Source organism: Ictidomys tridecemlineatus, chromosome 6, assembly GCF_052094955.1.
Source record: "Ictidomys tridecemlineatus isolate mIctTri1 chromosome 6, mIctTri1.hap1, whole genome shotgun sequence".
In the NCBI taxonomy this organism is placed as follows: Eukaryota; Metazoa; Chordata; class Mammalia; order Rodentia; family Sciuridae; genus Ictidomys; species Ictidomys tridecemlineatus.
The window spans coordinates 299655-317500 of NC_135482.1; the positions used below are offsets into that span (position 1 = coordinate 299655).

At 42.0% G+C, this 17846-nt stretch overlaps 2 long non-coding RNA genes across 4 annotated transcripts in view; one reads left to right on the plus strand and one right to left on the minus strand.

The window, feature by feature from the left end:
• Positions 1–20: 20 nt before the first annotated feature.
• Positions 21–17846, minus strand: part of LOC120886860 (uncharacterized) — a 29386-nt gene continuing 11560 nt past the window's right edge. The window contains exons 2-4 of one of the 3 annotated variants that reach the window (XR_013440104.1): positions 13638–13737; positions 5092–5170; positions 21–612 (exon numbers count right to left, since the gene is read on the minus strand). This is a non-coding gene — a long non-coding RNA (uncharacterized LOC120886860). The other 2 variants (XR_013440103.1, XR_005729992.2) reach the window with 2 other exon arrangements.
• Positions 15868–17846, plus strand: part of LOC120886862 (uncharacterized) — a 9582-nt gene continuing 7603 nt past the window's right edge. The window contains exon 1 of the long non-coding RNA XR_005729993.2: positions 15868–17846. This exon is cut by the window's right edge and continues 531 nt beyond it. This is a non-coding gene — a long non-coding RNA (uncharacterized LOC120886862).

Below are 17846 nucleotides of genomic sequence, written 5' to 3' on the forward strand. Positions count from 1 at the left end.
GGCGGGGCCGGCGGGGGGCGCGGGCCGGCGGGAGGGGGCCGGGCGGGGGTCGCGCGGAGGCTGTGGGTGGGGCCCGGGGGGCTCCCACTCGGGCGGCAGAGCGGGGAGCGGGGGAGGGCTGCAGGCGGAACCCGGCTGCGGCCGCCGGCCCGAGGCTGCGGGAGGCCCCGCGCGGCCCCGGAGGGCGGCGTGTGGCTGGCGGGGGTCGTCGGGACGGGGCGGGCTCGAGGGCCGGGTCGGCAGGCCAGGCGTGAGGCCGCTCCGCTCGGCGGCCGGGCGCCGTCTGTGGGAGGGGAGGCCCCGGGGAGGTGGGTGCGGCCTCCGGAGCCGCGCGAGCACCGAGGCAGCGGAAGGCAGCCAGAGTCGGGCTCCGCGTCTGGACCGAGCAGGTGGCCGGGGCGGACGCGCCGCCTGGGGCCGCAGGAGCTGTCCGCCGCCGTGTGCTGATCAGGGCGGGTCGGAGCTGTCCCCCAAAGGGGTGCTGATCGGGTCCACGGAGATGGCTCCCTGAAACCTTCTGACTGGGCCGGAGCAGCCTTTCCCCTGACGGGGCCGGTCGGGGTGGCCAGCCCAAGGGTAAAGCTGAACTTTCTGTGCACAGAGCACTGCAGCCTGCACCAAGGCACGGAAAAGTGGACACTGAGCTCATGTTCACTCAACTGAAACACGGCTTGGGCTCTGCCCTGGTAAGAGGCAGCGGAGTGAAGTTGAAGGAGAGCTGGGGTCAACGTGGGGAAGGACGGGGCTGCTACGGGCCAGCAGAGGAGGAGAACCCAGGAACTTTGTGGAGATTTGCCTGGAGTTTCAGCCACAAGAGTGCAACGAAATTTCCCCTTTTCTCCAAGATGGATATTCTGGGCTGAGATTTCTTTATATCTAAATGTCCTTTGGAAAATCATTTCTAAGGGATGGTGAATGATTAATGGCTGGAAGCGACAGGGAAGAGGGAGCTCACATAGTCAGGAGGGACAAGACCATTTTTGGGTGGCAATCTCTCCAGCTCAGCGGCAGCCTATGGCTGGCGGATGACTGGTCTTCCTGTCTACTATGCTCTAACCTCAACTTACATATTTGTTAAGGCATTTTTTCTAGAAATGGCTTCTATTTCATGTTTCCCTTTCATGACTGGAAGCTGCTCAGGCAGCACAGAGTGAGTGAATAAGAAGCTCACAGGCTGCACCAAAGTCAGGGACACTGGGTCTCCGCCATCATAACTTTTCCCCAACATTCCTTATTTCTGAGGTTCAAGGAGTTTGGACATATTCACTAGTCATTTGCCCTGATTCTCCCTGTAAAACCCCAGAGTTCCCCCAGAGTGTACAAACGGTTTTGGACCCTAACTTCCCAGATTTCCTTTTGACCCTGCATCTTGTCATCAAACTGGTTAACTTGGGCATTCACATAAATGACTCCATCCAACACACTGGTCAGCCATTCCCTGATTTCTGATTAGTCAATGATCTGTGACTCTCACAACTCTGATGATTTCCCCAAAAAGAGCCCCTGGGACTCACCTCCATCTGGAATTGCACCCATCTTGAAGTCATGTCAGATCACTGATCTTGTTTCCCTACAAGCCTTCTCAGATGACCACCTCCAGATTCCAAGAGTATAGGCACCATCTTATCTGCACAACCCCTACCCCCATCTTGTCCCCAGAGTGCAGGTGGAGGGTTACCTACCATGGAGTTGAGAGACTGTGGCACCAAACTTTGGCCACAAACTTTATGGACATGAGCAAACTGCTCAACCATCAGGACCTCAGTTTCTTTACACAATGGTTGTGCTGAAGATGCATGGCAAGTGTAAAGCCCCCAGGATATATTCAGTGTTCCCTCTGCTACTCATACTGGGGTTATCCTCCTCCTGGCCCCTCAGGACCACTCTGCCAAGCCCAGGAATATACGAATGAAGGACAGAATCTCTCTCCTGAAAAATTATATTCCCTCCCATTGTACACATTTTATCAGATTTGTACGCTAACATCATGTGACCCTCAGCGCTTCCCTGCACAGATGGCAGGACTGAGACCCCCTGGAGAGTTGAAGTCACTTCTGGAAGTCCTCTCCCCTCTGCTGGAGACCACAGGCCCTGCTACTTCCCTGCGCATGCACCATCAGTGCCCTTCCAGATGCCCTTCCCCTTACATAGTTTGGTTTGTGCTGCTGGGGATTGCGAGGATGCTCTATTTTAACAGTTTTTTTCCCCATTATGGTCCATTAATGACATGGACAGTAGTGCAAAGCAAAAAACTGGTTGGACTTACAAGGGAGAGTTAGAATAGTAACATATCTTAACAGTACTGACCACGACAATCCTACAAAAGTCAAAGGGCATTTTCTGACAATTTTTATAGACTAAAAAATAATAAATGCAAACCATCAGTCTGTTGTTCTACTCATATTGCACAGAAATCACAAATACCAAAAAAGGCTAAAACTGCAAACAGAAATATGTAATAAAAATGCTAAGAGTTATTTTGATTGGGATTTTGTCATGACCAACAACTTGACCACCTCCCAAATCTTGCTTTTAAACATCCAGTTCTCTCACCATGACCTCCTGTTTTTCTTGACCTCTTGCTATATTTCAATATAGCCATTCTTTGACTATATAAGACTGTCAGCTACCATTGCTATGTAACAAATTATCATCAAATTTAATGGATTAAAACAACTGATTTATTCTGAGATCTGAAGTTCTGGGATATTTCTGCTGGGAGTTCTTTCCTGGATCTCTCCTGAGGTTTGGGTACAGTCCGAGCTGGGCTGGGTATCCAAGACGGCCTGCCCGTGTGGTTGACCGCTGATGCTGAGTGTCTACAGGGTGCTTAGTGAGGGCTCCAGCAGCCTCTCCATCAGGGTGTTCTGGGGTAGTTGAGGGCCAGGTGGAAGTGGCATTCCTCTCTGACCTAGCTTGTGGTATTGCCTCTGCCATACCTATTGGTCAGAGCAGCCCCAGCCAATGCGGTTAGTGGAATCTTAGAGCCGCCTCTCACTGGAAGGAGTCAGGGCTATGAGATGACCACAAATCTCCATTCCATTGATCCTCCCACAGCTCTCATTGCCTACCCAAGTCCCTCCTTGAAACTGATCCTCTCTCTTGCATCAACTTCTTTTCTAGATTCTCATGATCTGGTGTTAAGTAAATGGCGTATTCTCATATCTGTTTGCATAAGAAATCCAAAGTCATGGGTTACAATACTGTTTTGCCTTAAAGGAAATGGTACTTAAAAATAATTTATATGGTTTTAAGAAATAAATCTTACAAATAATTATACATTTCAGAAAATAGATTTCCACCAGTGCAGAAGAGCATTATGACAAAAAAATCAGAGTTGAGGTTTTTGCTGTTGTTGTTATTGTTGTTTTGCAATTCTCCTGCCTTGATCTCCCAAACCACTGGGTTACAGGTATGTGCCACTGCACCTGGCAGAGTTGAAATTTTTAAAGGAATTGCTACTATTGGGTGAGGAGGAGTGTCTGAAAGCTCCATGTTTTATTAGATTCCTTCACACAAATTACATGCCCAGAGTCAGTTTCACTGAACACAGAGCAGACATTTACACAGTCTTCACACTGCTCCAGTGTCACAGCTTTAAAGGGGACTGCACCGGCAAAGGTACTTCTGAGAGTCCAGAGACTTTCCCATTTACTGTGATACATGCAACAAATCCCAGGACTTATCAGTGCTGAGCATGGCTCCTCATATTTCCCCAGGTCCTCCTAAGAGATGTCCTGAAGATGGTGGTGGTGACAGTGTGCTGCCTGATGCAATGGAGAGACTCCTGATGGGAACAGGAGGCCCTGAGTGGAGACTTACCCCAGCTTTCTACTCACAATCTTGTCATCTGAGGACTCTAGCATAATTACCTTCTTTGGTTAACAAAAGCTGCTTTTACCAAGCATTATCTCCCAGATCAATGTCCAGGCTCTAGGCAGGACCCGTGGAGACCACAGGTGAGGTAACAGTGACCAGGTAGCTAGGAAGAGGCTCCTCTGCCCTCCCCCAACATCCTGGCCCAGCCACACTCCAACCACCCAGGCTCCTGCGCTCCAAGTAGGCTGTGCTTGTGCCTGCATCCCCTTCTCAGACACTGCTCCAGAGAAGTGGACCCTCTGTTGGCCACGGTCAGAGCCTTAAATGAATTGGGCTGGTTCATCCTGAACAGAGCCTAAGAGACTTCAACTTTGTTTACTTCAGTCCTAACTTAAATTCTATTTTTACATTTTAATTTTTTCAGACCTACAAGAACTGTTATTGTTGCTTTAAACAGTATGTACTTAAATTTATTTATTTATTTATTTATTTTTATTGGTTGTTCACAACATTACAAAGCTCTTGACATATCATAGTTCATACATTAGATTGAAGTGGGTTATGAACTCCCAATTTTACCCCAAATGCAGATTGCAGGATCACGTAAATTTATTTAAATGTTCACCTCTCTCTAGTCTTCATTCCTTTTTGCATGTCAGCCCTTTCTGGGATATCTTTTTTTCTTGCTTAGAGTACACCTCCTAGAATTTTCGGTAACACGAATCTCTGGGTGGTAAATTCTTTCAGGTTGTCTGAAAATGTATTTTGTTCTGATTCCTGAAAAGCTTTTACTGGATGTACAATTCTAGGTAAGGTCTGCACTCTCTGACTCTCTCCCTGCCTGACCCACTCTTTGTACAGAACAGGCATGTTCCCACCTCAGGGCCCTTGCACTAGCTCTTCAATCCCTTAGACCATTTCCCTGACATGTCCTCTAGGAGCAGCCTGTTACTGTCTGTCTATACTCATTAGCACATGAGCTCCAGAAGGGCAGAGGAGGAAATCTGGACACAGACACACATAAGGGATGACCACATGAAAACAAGAAGAGAGAGCTGTTCGCAAGCCAAGGAGAGAGGCCCCAAAGAAACCAGCCCTTGATGATTCCCTGAACTCAGACTTCTGGCCTCCAGAACCGTGTGAGTAGGAGAGAAAAGAGAAGAGAATTTTGGGTCAGATTTTAGCCCGAGGCCAGCACAGGCTTCATAAATGAAGGTTCAGTACGTGAGCAATCCTTAGGGAGTTTGAATTAAAGAGACAGACTCTAATTACCTTTAAACCAGCTCCAGGACGGCTTCTCCTAGCTCCAGCCTCCAGCCACCTATTATGGTAGTGAGGTTTACTGAAGAGGCTAGTGAGAGAGAGAGAGAGAGAGAACAAGCCAGGGAGTGGACTTTTATTGGGGAACAGAAAATTCTGGGGAAAATCCCATCCAATGAAGATTAAGGGGGGCAGTGTCCCAAGGTCAGGTGTGATGATTGGGTCTTATCGTCTTCAGGATAGTGGCCAGACACGCCTCCACATGGACAAGCCTTCGGACCTAAGAAGGGTGGGGAAAGCTCTGGACACAAAGATGTGTCTAAGTGCCTCTCGCCAACCCAGGGAGGTAACTCAAATGACGTGTGAGGATGGCCTCCCACATCAAATAGTTAGTGTCCACCATGACCTTGAGCCTTACTTGCTGTCCTCCTCAGCTCAGGCACCCTTGATGGGCACTTCTCTCCCTCTCTAGCTGTAAGTAGAACTTCTTGGTCTTCTGTGTTCCCAAGTTGCAGTCAGGTGTGTCTCAGTGTGAATTTATTTTCCTACTTCGTCCTGCCTAAGGTTCACTGGGATAACCTACATGAATCCCTCTTTCATCATGTGCAGATCCAAGTCCTCATCTCTTTCAATATCTCCTCTACCCATTCATTCTCTCCTGGCACTAGCCTCCATGCCTGCTAACCTCCTGTTCATGTTTTCCACATCTGTATCCTTTCAGGTAGTATTCTAGATACTTTACCCACATTTATCTTTTAGCTCACTAATTTTCTATATACTGAGTTTTTAATTTCATTGTATTTAAAATCCCCCCAATGGTAGAGTGATAGCCTAGCACATGGGAGGCACTGGGTTCGATCCTCAGCACCACATTAAATACATAAGTAAATAAGTAAAACACCCCCCCCAAAAAAATTAAAAATTTGACTAAAATTTCAACAAAATCAAGGACTTTCTTCTACAGTTTCCATTCAATTCTTTGCATATGATTTGATTGTTCTTTATAGTTTCTTAGTTTCTGCACCTATTTTCAACCTTGGCTTTTAGTATTAATTCTATTAAACAGGCATTTCATAATCCTATCTGATGACTTCATTATCTGGAATGTCCTACCCACAGTCACTGCTGGCTTGCTCTCAGGATACCTAATTACCTTGCTTTTTAGTTGCCTTTTAAACTGAGAGTTGTTTATAGCAAAATCTAAGGCCAGGAAGAAGGTAGGGCCCATCGAGAGAAGATGAGAGTTCAGGCTGCTTTAACAAAATACCCTTACACTGGGTGATTTATAAACAATAGAAATACATTGCTCACAGGTCTAAATGGCTGATAAGTTCTAAATCAAGGTGCCGGCAGATTCAGTGTTTTGGTGAGGGCCCATTCCTCAAGGATGGATCTTCTGTGTTCTCACATGGCGGAAGGCCAGACAGGCTCCCTCCAGCCTCTTTCATGACAGTTATCCCCAACTATCAGGGCTCTCCCTGAGCGGGGGGCACCTCCTACAAGCCTCACCTCTTAAAATTATTGCATTGAAAGTTAGATTTTAACACGTAAATCACTTCCACTAGCCACCTCCAGGCACTGTTAACCAGAGATCACTCTGTTAAATGCTCCACTGAAAGGTCTGGGACCACTCTGCTAATGTGAGCTGTCAACCTGGGTAAGGTTGACAGCTTGTCATTCTCCACATCTGTCCTCCACATACTTCACTTTGCCCTAAATTTGAAAGAGTTGATATCCTATCCTTCAGTCCCTGAAGGACAGCTTGTCTTAATTCATTTTTGCACTGAGGGCTCAACCCATCCAAGTGTCCAGCATTTGTGGAGAATCAGGTGTGTCTCCGTGTGAATTTATTTTCCTACTTCGTCCTGCCTAAGGTTCACTCAGCTTCTCCGACCCCATTTCCTCCCAGCAGGCTCTGTGGTTGGTCTCTGTGATCCACATCTTGAAGGCTTGTGCGTGGTTTCCCAGGGCTGTAGTAACAAAGTTCTCATCTCTCCTAAGGGCTCTCCCCTCATGGTCTAATCACTTCCCACAGGCTGCACCTCCCAATACCAGCACATTGGGGGTCAGGATTTCAACATGAATCCAACAACTCTTTAAAGAAGAATAACAAAATCCAGGCCCTTAACAATGTAACATCCACACCATTCTGCATTTGATTAAAAAAAAAAAAACAGACCTGCAAAGCTGAACTCAAAAAAATCAGTCAAAACAGACTCAGATTCTCCAATTGTGTACAAAGTGTCAAAATGTATTCTACTGTCATGTATAACTAATTAGAACAAATAAAAAACAGATTCAGAAAAGGCAGAAATGATGAAACAAACAGATATGGACTTTAGAACAGCTATTATAAATGTATTCATAGATTTAAAGGAAACATGAACATAATGAACAAAAAATTGGAAGATATAAAGAAGAAACGAGAGGAATTTTGAGAGATAAAACTGTAGTAGATGAAATTAAAAATTCACTGGATGGGACTGGGGCTGGGGTTGTGGCTCAGTGGTAGAGTACTTGTCTAGCATGTGTGAGGCACTGGGCTCAATCCCTGGCACCACATAAAAATAAAGAATAAAATAAAGATATTGTGTCCATCTACAACTAAAAAAAAATTTTTTTAAAATTAGTGGATAGGATCAATAGAAACAGAGGAAAAAAAATCAGTGAACTTGAAAACAGAAATAAGAACTAGCCAAACTGAAGCAGAAAAAAAATGACTGAAAAAAATTAATAAATCCTTACCTTTGGAACCATGTCAAGCAAAAAACAAGAAGAAAGAAGTATTTGAAGAAATAATGGAGGCTGGAGTTCTAGCTCAGTGGTAGAGTACTTACCTAACACTTGAGGCACTGGGCCGACCCTCAACACTACATAAAAATAAATAAATAAATAAACGTATTGTGTCCATCTACAGCTAGAAAATTATTTTAAAAATAAATAAATAATGGTTAAACATGTCCCCCCAAATTATTAACTACTATGTGCTCACAGATCCAAAACACTCAACAAAACCCAGGATAAACACAAACCACACCAAAGCACATGATAATTAAGTTGGTATTCTACGTGCAGTGAAAATATCCTCCAAAACTGAAGATGAAATAAAGACAACTTTATTAATTTTTTACTTTGGGTACTGGGGATTAAATGGAGGAATGCACCTCCACTGAGGTACATCCCCAGCCTTTTTTACAACTTTTTAAAATGTTTTTAAGTTGGGCTGGGGATGTGTCTCAAGCGGTATCGCGCACACCTGGCATGCGTGCGGCCCGGGTTCGATCCTCAGCACCACATACAAAAAAAAAACCGAAGATGTTGTGTCCCCCGAGAACTAAGAAAAAATAAATAAATGTTAAAATTCTCTCTCTGTCCCCCTCTCTCTCTCACTCTCTCTTTAAAAAAAATGTTTTTAAGTTGTCAATGGACCTTTATTTATGTATATGTGGTGCTGAGGATCGAACCCAGCACTTCACACATGCTAGGCAAGCACTCTACCACTGAGTCACAATCCCAGCCCTACATTTTTTTTTTTTTTGAGGTAGGGTCTTACTAAGTTGCTGAGGCTGGCCTTGAACTTGTGATCCTCCTGCCTCTGCCTTCCAACATGCATCACTGCATCTGGCAAAGACAACTTTAGACAGTCAGGATCTGAGAGAATTTCTTGCTACCATAACCACAATACAAGGATGAGAGTACACCCCTGCAGGGGGCCTGAGGTTAAAGAAGCCTCAGGGTAACCCAAAAATAGCTTTCTCATGTTTAAATTTTAAAACATAAATTGACCATATAAACTTGAAAACTTATTTGTGGGCTTTATAGCATGCATATAAGTAAAACATAACACAACATTACTAGTAAAAAGGAGGGAGGGAGAAATGGAAATATCCTGTTGTTTGTTTCTAACACTACATGAGAGAGCACAGTATTATTTGAGGGTAGACGACAATGAGTTAAAAGTAGATTTTACAAAACCAGAGGAAACACTTTAAAAATCATAGGGGAAAAAACTAATAAGAGTGGAGATAAAATGGAATACCAGAACACACTTGCTAGGTGTGGTGGTGCACACCTGTAATCCCAGCAGCTGGGGGGGCTGAGGCAGAAGGATCATAAGTTCAAGGCCAGCCTCAGCAACTTAGTGAGACCCTATCTCAAAATGAATAAATAAATAAATTTAAAAAGGGTTGGGGATGTGGCTCAGTGTTAAGCATCCCTGGGTTCAACTCTTGGTACAAAACAAGAAACACACACACACACACACACACACACACAAAATGTGATTAATCCAAAAGAAAGAAATGGAACAAAGTAAGATTGGACAAATATAAAACAAATAGTGAGATTAGTGAGATAGTAAATTTATGTCCAATAATGTCAATGATTTTATTAAATAGAAATTTAATGAAATTAAATCTAAAACATTTAAAAGACTGACAATATTTGAAAAGCAAGATATAATAATAAGCTATTTTTTTAATATTTATTTTTTAGTATTTGGCGGACACAACATCTTTGTCTGTATGTGGTGCTGGAGGATCGAACCCGGGCCGCACGCATGCCAGGCGAGCGCGCTACCGCTTGAGCCACATCTCCAGCCCCAATAATAAGCTATTTTGAAAAATGAACTTCAAATGTAAAACTAAAGGTAGGCTAAAAGTAAGGCAGGAAAGAGAAAGAATAATAATTGATGAGGGGCTGGGGTTATAGTTCAGTGGTAGAGCGCTTGCTTAGCATGTGCAAGGCACTGGGTTTGATTCTAAGCACCACATATAAATAAATGAATAAAATAAAGATCCATCAACATCTAAAAAATATTCTAAAAAAAGAATTGATGAAATAGAAAACAGACATAACTGAGAAAAATCAATAACACAAAGAGCTGGTTCTTTGAAAAATATCAATAAGGGGCTGGGGTTGTAGCTCAATGGTAGAGCACTTGCCTAGCATATGTAAGGCCCTGGGTTCAATCCTTAGCACCACATAAAGGTAAATAAATAAAATAAAGTTATTATATCCATCTACAACTACAAAAAAATTAAAAAGAAAAATATCAATAAAATTGATAAACCTCTAGCAAGATTAATTAAGAAAAAAAGTAAAAAAGACATAAATTACTAGGATCATAAATAAAAGCAAGAATATCATTAGAGATTAAACAAATATTAAAAAGAGACAGGAATAGGAAAGGAAGTGGAATAAATCTGACATAACCTTCCTATGTACATATATGAATACTACAGTGAATTTCCATATCATGTACCATAAAAATTAGATGTACTCCATGTTTGGATAAATATGTCAAAATATACTCTACTGTCATGTATAACCAAAAAGAAAAGGATATTAAAAATATTATGAACAACCTTATGCCAATAAATTTGACAACTTAGATTAAATGAACAAATTCCTTGAACAACACAAATTACCAAAATTGAAACAAGAAACAGAAAAATCTGTTTGACCCTGAAGCTATTTTAAAAAGTAAATTCCCTATCATAAACACTCCACACCCAGATTTCCTCACTGGCGAATTCTAGTAAGCACTGAAGAGATAGAGAATACCAATCCTACACAGGCATTTGGAAAGCAAGGGTAAGAACCCTCCCAACTCATGCTGTGAAGCCAAGATGCGCTGCTAAGGAACACTGAGAACAGGGACACACCAGCATCTCCAAAGGAACTGCAGCCTTGGCTCCCAGCCAGCTTCCCCCGGTCCAGTGCAGCTCTTCAGTGTTCACCTCCTTAGTCGGGACTATGCGGACTAGAAGCCTGAGGCCAAAGTCAGCAGCCCAGAGGACGGAGCCAGGAGCTGCCTCAGGAATCCTGTAACCCATCAGGAGTGAGTCTTGGTCACTCACACCTGAGAAGAGCGGTCAAGGGACAGCTGCCTCCTCTAAACATGGGCTCTTACTGTGTTTATTCTCTTCTGTCTGGGACACCTGAAATATTTTTTAGTTTATAAGTCACTGGATTTATACACTAGTATACATTGGGAATGTTGGTGACAAATGACCTATCTTCTCATGTATAAGTCCCTGGATGCTATGGTTTTGACCTGAAGTGTCCCCAAAGGCCATGTGTTACAGGCTTAGTCCCCAGGTTGGTGACATTGGGAGGCAATGGGAACTTTAAGAGGTAGGCCCTGGGGAGGTCTTAGGTCACTGGGGTGTGCCCTCCAGGGCAACTGCAGGGTCCCGATCTCCTCTGTGTCCCAGTGAGGTGATCAGTATTGCTCCACCATGCACACTGCCACAGAGTGTGGCCTTGCCACAGGCCCACAGACAATGGGGCCAACCAACTGCCACTGCAGGCTCTGCCACCATGAGCCAGAATAACCCTCTTCTCTGTATAAGTTGACTATGTCGCCAGGTATGGTGTTGTACGCCTGCAATCCCAGCGACTCGGGAGGCTGGCAAGTTCAAAGCCAGTCTCAACAATTGAAGAAGGTCCTAAGTAACTTAGCAAGACCCTGTCTCAAAAAACGAAAAGGTGGGGCGGGGTTGTGGCTCAGCAGTAGAGCACTTACCTAGCACATGCGAAGCCCTGGGTTCGATCCTCAGCACCACATAAAAATAAATACATAAATAAAATAAAGGTATTGTGTTTGAATATAACTAAAAAGTAAACATTTTTTAAGTATTTATTTTTTAGTTGTAAGTGAACACAAATACCTTTATTTTATTTTTATGTGGTGCTGAGGATCGAACCCAGTGCCTCACGCATGCTAGGTGAGCACTCTACCGCTGAGCTACAACCCCAGCCCAAAAAATAAATATTTTTTTAAAAAAGGACTGGATATGTGTCTCAGTTGTTAAGTGCCCTTGGGTTCAGTCCCCAATACAAAAAAAAAAGTTGATTATCTCAGTAACAGAAAGCTGACTAGCACGCTGGGCCAACTGGGTCTGCGCCTGGGCCTGCTGGAGTAAATGCAGAGTGCACAGGCCTGTGTTTCACACAGGAGGCTGTGACTGCTGGGCTGTCACACAGGTCTCTCTCAGGTGTAGGTGTGTTCCAGGTTAACAGAGCACAGAGAAACATGAATGGCCAGCCAAAGGGCCAGACTATAGCAGAAACTGATTATCTCCTAATCTTTTTTTTTTTTTTTTTTTTTTTTTGTGTGTGTGTGTGTGTGTCCTGGGGATTAAGCCCAGGGGTACTTAACCTTTAAGCCACATCTCCAGACCTTTTTTAAATATTTTATTAGAGACAGGGTTTCGATGAGTTGCTAAGTGCCTAAGTTGCTGAGGCTGGCTTTGAACTTGCAATCCTCCTGCCTCAGCCTTAGCCTCCCAAGCCGCTGGGATTACAGGTGTGTGTCACCTGTAATAAATAAATAAATAAAATTATTTTTAAATTATTTATTTATTTATTTGGCTGGCCTGATTATGCCTGGCCTGATTGTCCCCTAATCTTATTCTCCTATTCCCCCACAATTTTTTTTCTTTTTTCTTTTTTTGAGATGAGATCTTTTTTTTTTTTTTTTTAGAGAGAGGGAGAGAGAGAGAGAGAGAGAGAGAGAGAGAGAGAGAGAGAGAGAGAGAGAGAGAGAGAATTTTTTTTAATATTTATTTTTCAGTTTTTTGGCAGACACAACATCTTTGTTTGTATGTGGTGCTGAGGATCGAACCCAGGCCACACTCATGCCAGGCGAGCGCGCTACCGCTTGAGCCACATCCCCAGCCCCAAGAGATGAGATCTTTTTATGTTGCTCAGGCTAGCCTCAAACTCCTGGGCTCAAGTGATTCTCCTGCCTCAGCCTCCTGAGTGGCTGGAATGATAGGCACATACCATGGTACCTGGTTTGAGAACCCCTGGAGTTGCAGGGGTACATGGGGTGCTGGGGTAGAACCCAGGGCCTCACACATGCTAAGCAAGTGCTCTACCATTGAGCAACACCCCCAGCTCAAGAATCCCTGTTGTTGTTTTCTAAATAGTGGTAATGAGCATGCCATTTATTATACTTCTTTGTGTGTGTGTGGTACTGGGAATTGAACCCAGGGCCCAGCACATACTAGGCAAGCAGAATAGCACTAAACTACACCTCCATCCCAAATCCTTGGTTTTTAATCAGACATTTAGCCCTCAAAAATAGAGCCATTATCTAAGCCTAGGGCTGGCTACCTGCATGTTTTTAGATGCAATTAATAAATGCACAAGATGGTACAGGTGGGGTATTGTGCAATCCAAAGGCCCATGTGATGTAGGCTGTATGCTTACACACAGACAACATTGCTAAAATTTCCCTTACTTAAGTCCCTATTATTCTAGGTCTCTATGATTCACAGCCAGATATTACCATAATTGCTAGAGTATAAATTTCTACATTGAGGAGAAATTTAGTACTGTTTCATAAGATTTGGTAAAACATATATATTCTATTCTCCCTTTGGCATCCTAGAGGGGTGGTTCTCAAATATGGTTCATGGATTCCTGGAGCCCTAAGACACTGTAAGGGAGTTGGAAAGGGCAAAACAATTCGGGTATTATTTATCTTTCTGTGGTATTAATATTTGTGCTGATGGTGCAAAAGTAATGATTGGTAAAACTACTGGTACCTTGGCACAAGTTATGGTAGTGGTCCCAAAATGTGATAGTAGTTGTTGAACTCCTCACTGTTACTTCTGGAAAGAAAAAGGCAATTCCACTGAAGAATTCCTTGAAGAAGCAAAAAAAAAAAAAATCATCAACTACATCTCAATACTAAGAAATATATACTATTCCGGGTGATGACACAGGAAGACTTCATACATTGAATTCCACTGAAGAATTCCTTGAAGAAGCAAAAAAAAAATCATCAACTACATCTCAATACTAAGAAATACATACTATTCAGGGTGATGACACAGGAAGAATACATAAAGTCCTTCATACTAAGTATGATTGTTGTCAAATTACTTACACAATTACTTACATTGCCAGCTCAACTGGGCACTTTTGTGGAGCACTATTTTAAAAATTTTTTTAAAGGATCATTTTATTCTGTGATAAAGTCCAAATGGTTATGAATGTCTACATATCAAATAATATAACACTGACTCCACACAGCAAAACTAAAGAAATAGAGAAACATTATTAGCATGAGAATTTGCTTCACGTTTTAAGTCTACAAGTTGTGTGTGCATGTGCATGCAAACAAAAAATATCTGTGACAGCAAGGACAGATAATTCTTTTTGAAGAGTTATGTTTCATAGGAAAAAAACAAAATGGTTCTGCAGCTCATATAAATCTAAAACAGGCCTCATGGTTCATTCATTCTTATTTAAACTTCTATTCTGTATAGAGAAAGAACAGAAATGTTAGCATCTTGTAATATAAAAATTTTTAGATACCCATTGCACAATATTTATTTATTTTCTGTGAAATTTTTCATAATAACATTTTGTGGGGGCTGGGGATATGGCTCAAGAGGTAGTGCACTCGCCTGGCATGTGGGCGGCCCGGGTTCGATCCTCAGCACCACATACAAACAAAGATGTTGTGGTTGTGTCCGCCGAAAACTAAAAAATAAATATTAAAAATTCTCTCTCTCTCTCTCTTTCTCTCTCTCTCTCTAGCTATCTCTTTCTTTAAAAAAAATTTTGTGAAGTAAATTTCCTATTCGTTGTTAAGTCAGCAAATGTTGCCCATTTATTCTTTAAGATATGCTAAAGGATAACTTTTTTAAAAATCTAAATCCACTAATATTTTAACTGACATTGCACAAAAGTTCTGAATTAATTTTGAAATACCTGCTATTTCAAAAATGTTCAGCCAGGCACAGTTGTACACACCTGTAATTCCAGTGGCTATAAAGGCTGAGGCAGGAGAATTGCAAGTTTGGGACCAGCCTCAGCAACTTAGCAAGGTCCTGAGCAACTTAGCGAGACTCTATCTTTTTTTTTTCTTTTTAAGAGAGAGTGAGTGAGGGGGGGGGGGAGAGAGAGAGAGAGAGAATTTTAACATTTATTTATTTTTTCTTAGTTCTCGGCGGACACAACATCTTTGTTGGTATGTGGTGCTGAGGATCGAACCCAGGCCGCACGCATGCCAGGCGAGCGCGCTGCCGCTTGAGCCACATCCCCAGCCCGAGACTCTATCTTAAAATAAAAAAACAAAAAGGACTAGGGATGTGGCTCAGTGGCTAAGAGCCCCTGGGTTCAATCCATAGTACCAAAAAAAATGAAAAATAAAAATTGAAAATACTCAATCATAACATGCTAATTTATGTAAATAATAATATCTTTCTATCATGGTAGAGATTCCATTTTCTTTACATAGGCTCTTATATTTCTCTTAGGGTCATTCCTTAGTCATTTACATTTTCTACTGCTATCATGAGTGAAATATTCTAAACACTGGACCATATAATTATTTTTTAGTGGTTTATAGGTCATAGTATGGATGTTCAGCATATTTGCCAAACATATGATTAATAAATAAGTTCTTTAAAAGTTGATGCTTTGGGATTTTCTAGGTTAAAATTTTATATTGTGTGTAAATGATGATTCTGTAGTATACATCTATGTTTTATACATTATTGCATTGTCTAGAACATTTAAAGCAATTACATAATAATGGTCATAGTATGATTGCCTTTCCCATATTTTAGAAGAAATGCTAAAAGTATTTCCAATTAAATTCAATGCTCATTTTTGGTTTAAGATGGCTATTCTTTATTATATTAAGAATGTATCTTTCTATTCCTAGTTATCTCAGAAAAACTGATGAATACATGTTAAAGTTTACCAAATACCCTTTCAACATTGAGATTATCATTTTTGTATTAGACCAAGAATTACTATATACATTACAAGGACAAATTTGATAATATGGGATAAAAAAATAATATTTGGTCATGGTAGATAATTCTTTTAATATAATGTGAACTTTGGTAGCACTATTTTTTTAATATTTATTTTTTTAGTTGTAGCTGGACACAATACCTTTATTTTATTTTTATGTGGTACGGAGGATCAAACCCAGTGCTAGGCAAGCATTCTACCACTGAGCCACAACCCCAGCCCAGCACTATTTTTACTAGAAAGAACAATTGACAATCTATGGTTATTCATATTTGGATATTTGACAGATACTTTCTCAAAAATGAACAAAATGTGCATGTCACATGAAGGAAAACAACTGACAGTATTTATTGCCAATAATAAAAATTGAGGTTTTGGGGGGCTGGGGTTGTGGCTCAGCGGTAGAGCTCTTACCTAGCACGTGGAAGGCCCTGGGTTTGATCCTCAGCACCACATAAAAATAAATGAATAAAAATAAAAGTATTGTGTCCAACTACAATTAAAAAATAAATATTAATTGAGGGTTTTTTTTTTTTTTTTTTTTTTTTTTTTTAGTGGTACTGGGGATTGAACCCAGGACCTTGTGCATGCAAAGCAAGGAAGCACTCTACCAACTGAGCTCTATCCCCAGCCCTAAAATTTGAGTTTTTAAGTAAAAAATTAGAATTCTGGAAAATCTGTTCTATCACCATAAGCTTTGTTTCCCAATATTTAAAGATTTTTCTGATGAGTTTGTGTCAACATTAACAAGGATGATTTCTTCTTGAGGTGGGGTGGGTACTAGGGATTGAACTCAGGGGCTCTTGAGCACTGAGCCACATCCAAGCCCTATTTTGTATTTTATTTAGAGACAGGGTCTCACTGAGTTGCTTAGTGACTCGCTGTTGCTGAGTCTGATGATTCGCCTGTCTCAGCCTCCCGAAGGGTGAATTTATTTTGAGGGGTGCCCACTGGGGATCAAACCAAGGGCTACTTTACCACAGAGCTACATCCCCAGTCTTTCTTTTTTAATTTAAATTTGCTTGTTTGTTTGTTTATTTAATGTGGTGCGGAGGATCCAACCCAGTGCCTCACACATGCTAGGCCAGCACTCTGCCACTGAGCCACAACCCCAGCCCCTTCCCTATTCTTTCTATTTTTTTGAGATAGGGTCTCACAAGATTGCTCAGGACCTCACTTAGATGCTGAGGCTGGCCTTGAATCTGCAATCCTCCTGCCTCATTCTCCCCAGTTTCTGGGATTACAGGCATGCACCCATACCCAGCAACAAAAATGATTTTTAAAATATTATGTAATAAAACCTGTCAAAATGTGGCTGCATATAACTCAGTGCACCAAAGTTTTCTGAATGACCAGCATATATGTTCCAAAATTATGCATGAGTCAAATATCCATTTAGCATGCAAAATAGACCAATGTATTTTTAAATAACAAAGGATAATGATACAGTTTTACATTACAAATTGCAACTGACATTTAAGAAAACACCTTTTGCTGAGGCTATAGTTCAGTGCTACAGCACTTGTCTAGAATGCTAGAGGCTCTGGGTCCATGCCTGGGTTTGAGGAAAAAAGGAAGGAAGGGAGGGAGGGAGAGAGAGAGGGAGGGAGAGAGAGAGGGAGGGTAGATGGATTAACTCATCAAGTCTTAGTGAAATGTCAAAGAAGATACACAATTATCTGAAAAGTTATTGAAAACTTTCCCAACTACAAATCTGTATGAGACCAGATTTTCTGCACCTATTTCAACCAAAACAACATACTGCAAGAGTCAATGCAGCAGACACTGGAAACCAGCTGTCCTCAACTAAGTCAGATGTTAAATCTGAGAGGGCTGGGGGTATAGTCCAGTGGTAGACCACTTGCCTAGCATGTACAAGGTCCTGGGTTCAATCCCCAATACTGGGGGAAGAAACAGAAAGAAGCTTGTGAAAAATGTAAAAACAGTGTTTCTATCTCAGCCCATTTTGTGCTGTGGTGACA